The 5,963-nt window shown below is 50.3% G+C and overlaps 2 non-coding genes across 2 annotated transcripts; one reads left to right on the top strand and one right to left on the bottom strand.

The window, feature by feature from the left end:
• Positions 1 to 917: 917 nt before the first annotated feature.
• Positions 918 to 990, top strand: TRNAV-AAC. Its single transcript has one exon. It is a non-coding gene; the product is annotated as a tRNA-Val (tRNA).
• A 1,381-nt stretch (positions 991 to 2,371) lies between these two features.
• Positions 2,372 to 2,443, bottom strand: TRNAG-UCC. Its single transcript has one exon. It is a non-coding gene; the product is annotated as a tRNA-Gly (tRNA).
• Positions 2,444 to 5,963: the final 3,520 nt, after the last annotated feature.

Here is a 5,963-nt window from a genome sequence, read left to right as displayed (position 1 = left end):
AATCACATCAGCCATGCCATCAGGGGCTCATTCACCTGCACATCTACCAATGTGATATGTGCCAGCAATGCCTCTCTGCCATGTACATTGGCCAAACCAGAGAGTCTCTACATAAAAGAATAAATGGACACAAATCAGACATCAAGAATTATAACATTCAAACACAGCCAGAGAACACTTCAATCTCCCTGGTCACTCGATTACAGACCTAAAAGTCGTAATATTACAACAAAAAACCTTCAACAACAGACTCCCACGAGAGATTCTGAATTGGAATTAATTTGCAAACTGGACACCATTAAATTAGGCTTGAATAAAGACTGGGAGTGGGTGGGTCATTACACAAAGTCAAACTATTTCCCCATGTTTATTTGTCCCCCTACTGTTACTCACACCTTCTTGTCAACTGTGGGAAATGGACCATCCTGATTGTCACTACAGGTTTTTTTCTCCTGCTGATAATAGCTCACCTTAACTGCTCACTCTCATTATAGTGTGGATGGCAACACCCATTTTTTCATGTTCTCTGTGTATATATATATCTTCCTGCTGTATTTTCCACTGTATGCATCTGATTAAGTGGATTTTAGCCCACGAAAGCTTATGCTCAAATAAGTTTGTTAGTCTCTAAGGTGCCACAAGTACTCCTCATTATTTTTGCAGATAAATTCATGGAGGTGAAGTCCATTAATGGCTATTAGGCAGCCTGGGTAAGGAATGGTATCCCTAGCCTCTGTTTGTCAGAGGGTGGAGATGGATGGCAGGAGAGAGATCACTTGATCATTGCCTGTTAGGTTCAGTCCCTCTGGGGCACCTGGCATTGGCCACTGTTGGCAGATAGGATATGGGGTTGGATGGACCTTTGGTCTGGCCATTCTTCTTTTCTTATGAAGGGAAGGGTAGAACCCTGCAACAGAGTTTCTGTAGTGTAGTGGTTATCACGTTTGCCTAACACGCAAAAGGTCCCTGGTTCAAAACCAGGCAGAAACATAATGGCTTAATTTTTCCCAACTCCTAGTGGCCTGTCCCTGCTGTTGTAGGAGCAGCAGTGATTTCTATTGCTCAATAGGTCTGTTATACTTTCCCCATTCCCATTTTTGTCTCCTCTCCCTCTCTGAATGCCTGTGAAGTGGCTTCCCCCCTCCCCCTCCCTCCTGCAATGCTTGTGGGATGAAGGGGCTGGTTGAACAGCTGGAAGAGCAGAAGAACTGCTAGATAGACAAGGTGTCTGGGACTCTCATTAGGCAGCGATCACACACCCAGAGCATGGACATTGCCCAAGGTGGAGTGTGACCCACCAGATGCAGCCAAGTCATCTCCAGTTGCAGGCCATGAGGAGCAGGTCCTTAAAAGGGGAAGGGGCCCTGTGCTCAGGAGTCACTCACAAGCTTGTACCTCCAGTGAATGCCCTTCGCCCGGACCACCTGGCCAGTGGTTCGCTGCATTGCAGTTCATTGTGCCTCAGGAAGACTTACCTTCATCGCACCATCCATCGCGGCGCTGTGGGACACGTACCTTGCAGAATCCTGTGCCTGCCTCTTGGCTTCCCAGGGATGGCTACTTGCAGCCCAGGAGAAGAAGGATGGTTCTGGTGAAAGGACGACAAGCAAAGCACTGGGAGGAAATTTGGGTGCGGGCTCTGCGCTGGGGTGGGGTGGGGTGCAGGAGGGTGGTGCAGCTCCCAAAGTGACCGGTACACACAACCCTCTGGCAGCAGCTCCTAGATGAGTGGGGCCAGGGGATCTCCATGTGCTGCTGTCTGCAGGCGCTGCCCCCAGAGCTCCCATTGGCTACAGTTCCTGGCCAATGGGAGCTGCAGAGTTGGTTCTCGGGGCAGGGGCAGGACGTGGAGACACTCCCCCCACCCCAGGGGATGCTGGGACATGCCAGCCACTTCTGGGAGCGGCACGGAGGGATGGAGGTAGAGTGGGCAGGGAGCCACCTTAGTGCTGCTGGCACATCTCTGCACACCCGTTGTGGGGGGAGGGGAGCAGAGGGCCTCCATGTGCTGCCTGGGGTAGGGGCAGTGCACAGAGCTGCCTCCCCTCCCGGGTCTATTCCAGGAGTGGGTAGGTGGGGTCTTTTGGCCTGCAAGGTGCCTGCAAGGTCAGACTAGATGATCACACTGGTCCCTTCTGACCTTAAAGGCTCTGAGTCTAAAAGGGGGAGGGAAGTAAAGGAATTTAAAAAAAAATAAACCAAGCATTATAATACCAGGATGACTCCAACTGCTCATTATATAGTCCCACCCCTTTCTTCCTCCACTGGGTGTTTAATGACCTGTTGGGATTTGGGACACTGATTCTCTCATTCCATTGATAAACTGATACAACATGACTGAAATTAAACCAATTCCCAGTGGAGGAATCATCACATCGGCTAGGAATCGAACCCAGGTCAACTGCTTGGAAGGCAGCTATGCTCACCACTATACCACCAATGCATCTGGTGAAAGTCTCTGATTTTTCACACTTGGTGATTGGTCACCTTACTTCTCAGCATGAGGCGAATGTCTCTGTGGTCTCTGCCATTCATCATGGGGAGTTTCCCCACTGATAACAGTTCTTGCTGGGTTGGGGATGGGAGACAGAAGAGGCGTTTATTCTGTTTCATTCCTCTCCATTTTCTGTTCCTCCCCTTCCCTTCCAGGGTCCTCCCTTCCATTTCAGACTGTGCAGTGACACCCTCCCTGCACCCAGGACTCTCGAGCCTCTGGAGCAGCACGATCCCATGAGATCCTCAGTGACCAAGGGTCTTTTCCAACTTCCAGGAGACCCAGCTTGAATCTAAAGGAAGCTCTGTTCCTTCCTGGGGATCCTCTCTCCCTTCATGGAGATCAAGAGCATGAAGCCTCTCTGCCTTGCCTCCTGGGTCTGAATTAATGTCCCATTTCCCACTATGTGCTCGAAAGAAACAAATGTTTCTAACCCAGGTGAGCGGAGTTAATTCAGCTGGAATCCTTCACCCACATTCCTTAGGAGATACAGACTCTCTGTGACAGAGACTGACTGGGGTTCATCTCTGCATGTCCCCAATGGGGAAGGAAAGACACTGAGGGGGAAGGAAGAAGATGGACAGAAGGAGTCAAATGGGGCTAGACCAGAATAGGACATTTTCTGCCTGTTAAAATGTACTAGACTCTAATTGCTTAAAACAAAACAAAACCCACCAGCTTCTGTTTGAACCATCAGCTTTTCACAGAGCAGCCAAAGTGGTGAAGCACAGACCCACATAACCACCAACAGCCCAAGCTTGTCTAAGAAGCACCTATAGTGGCTCATGCAGGGGGAAATACAGCTGTGGGTGTGAGTTCAGGCCTCACCCAGAGCGTTGGTTTTCATTAGCCACGGAGCTTCCCCTACTTGCTTTGTCTCAGTCACATGGAAAGTGCCATAGGAGGGTGATGAGAGTAAATTCTAAACTCTGAAATGCGGAGGTTGGCCCAGAGATTGGGATAAGGGGTTTGAATAGAAAAAGCTCTAAGAGTATAAAACCAGACAGTCTCCAGGGGCAGGTCCGGTACAACGCCTCAACAGGGAGCCATTCGGGGGAGGGGGGTTTCACTTCCTCTGTTCAATGTCCTGAGAGGTATTTGAAGATGAAGATAACACCATGGCTAACAGGTGACTGGCATGTCCTGGGTTAAAGAAAGGGACCTGGGTTAATAGTCTGAAGATTTGCGTTACCATCACTGTCTGACCCCCCTTCAGTGCAGAGCAGGTGTGTACGTTGCTGGGTGGAACGCACAGACTCCTGCAGAGCAGGGGCAGCTGTTTCCATGGCAGAGAGCCTGGCACTTAGGAGACTTTCTACACTTGCTGTTTTGAAGCAATTCAGTAAAATAACAGTGGAGCTACAACGTCTGGTCCAAAATTTCAGCCCCCCTGGTGCAAAAACGCTATTTTAGGATCTACATCGGAGGCTCCCGGCACTAGGACACCTGACCAGAGAGCTCAGTGGGGGCGTAACAACTGCTGATTCTGAGGGTCCCGGGCTAAATCCACTTGCAGGGGGAAGTGTTTTGATTTAATTGATGGATAATGAGCACCAGCTACCAGGGGAGAAGCCCTGAGAGTCGCTGCCACTCCAGCTGCTGCTAGGGCAGGGGGGAGCCCCAGGGGGCCAGCTGCTGCTCTGGCCACCCCAGAAGTGCTGCCAGAGGTCACCAGGCTGTGGCTGCTCCTGCTGCCCTCGGGACCACTGGTAAAGTGGTCCCCGGGGCAGCTGCATTGGCCGCTGCTTGGGCGGCCCCTGGAGCCAGTTGATTGAGTGGCCCTGGAGTCAGCCACTGTGCCCACTGCAGAAGTCACGGAGGTTGCAGGAAGTCACAGAATCCATCACTTCTACCACCTCCGTGACAGACACGGAGACAAACCCCTCCCTGCTGTGACTACAATTCCTGGAAGGAAAGAGAAGAACAGAAAGTGAAGAGAGAAGGAAAAAGAGAGATTCCCTGTCAACTCTCTCCCTGCTGCCTCCCCCCTTGTATTCTGTAACCCCATCTCACTGGGTTCCCTGTGCTGGTGCCATGGGTGTGACACTAGAGTTCTGGGGATTTGGGAGGCTCTTCATTTCTCAACATTTCACACAAATTTGTCTTTTGGCTGAAATTTCTCCTGTGAGGCCTCTCAGTCAGAGCTGTACCCCACCCTGTTTGCGGGGGGGGGAGGGGGGGGAGAGGGGAGATGTAAATTGCAGAGCAGTCGCCCATAAAGGGTCATATTGATCTGGTGACTGGTTCTGACCGGGGTCCCACGTCCTCTGACACAGGCTCATGTGCAGAACATGGGAGCTCTGGCTTGTCCTAAATGCTGTAGAGTGTGAGTTCCTGGACAGGGCAGGGGAGAGGGAGCAAGAGGAGAAAGGCAGAGACATTGGAGACGAGGAATTGGGGTGCGAAGAAGGAGAGAACAGAGAGACAATAAATGATTGAAGCAGAACAGGTGTCCCAACTCTATCTTGCTCATCACAGGTGTTCAGAGAGACAGGTAGTTGCGGGTTTTCCAATGTCAAGTCTGAACTTTGATTCTAACAATGTGTGTTGAACTATCAAGGGGATCTCCACATACCTGATCTCTTCCCCCTTCCCCTTTTTTAGTATTAATTTTTATTTTGACGTGTTTGGCTTAACCGTGATCGTCCCTTTCCCCACCTGTATTGCAACTTGGGGGTTATGTTTATTGTGCCTCCCTTTTGTTCATGTCATTATAATTGTAACAGCAAAGGAATCTGCAGGAGCAATAACTGACTCAAAACTTCATGCAGGAACATCCTACAAACAGCTCACACAGCTGGAATCATAACTCGCAAGGCCAGGGGATGGAAGATGCAGGTTTCCAAGGGTTCTGTCTTTCTCAGATGACACATTCCAGCCCCTTGTGTGCCTCCATCCTGTATGACCTGCTGGACTTTGACACATTTATTGTCTCATTCTATAGATAATGTGATTGTAACACAATGTGACTGAAATTAAACCACTTCCAGCTGAGGAAACAACAGAAGAGAAAAGCCATTACTGCATTGGCTAGGAATCAAATCCAGATCAACTGCTTGGAAGACACCTACACAACACCATTATACCACCAATGCATCTGGCAGGAGTAGCTTTCCTGCAGGCTCTGTGTGCTGGCAAAGGGGGTGACACATGACCATGGAGTTAGTGAGCAGGGTGGATGGGCTGGAAGCTGCCTGACAGCTGGGAGCAGAGTTACCATTCCAGAGTGACTGAAAGGGGGCAATGGTGAAAACAGATCTCACTGGGAGCTGGCCCCACACCTGCCCCGCCCCTAGGAGAGGGGAACTGAAGCTCAACTTCAATCACAGAAAAATCTTCCCTGAGAAGGAAGGGGACAGTTTGTTTTAAAGACCAGGTTTGTGTTTGTTCCTGCTACATACGGAGGGGCTGGGTAGTGCTGATTCCAGCCCCCAGACTCTGGGAGGATAAGGAACAAATTCTGGCTGCC

This window comes from Mauremys reevesii, linkage group 14 (assembly GCF_016161935.1).
Source record: "Mauremys reevesii isolate NIE-2019 linkage group 14, ASM1616193v1, whole genome shotgun sequence".
In the NCBI taxonomy this organism is placed as follows: Eukaryota; Metazoa; Chordata; order Testudines; family Geoemydidae; genus Mauremys; species Mauremys reevesii.
This window is presented reverse-complemented; position numbering and strand designations above follow the sequence as displayed.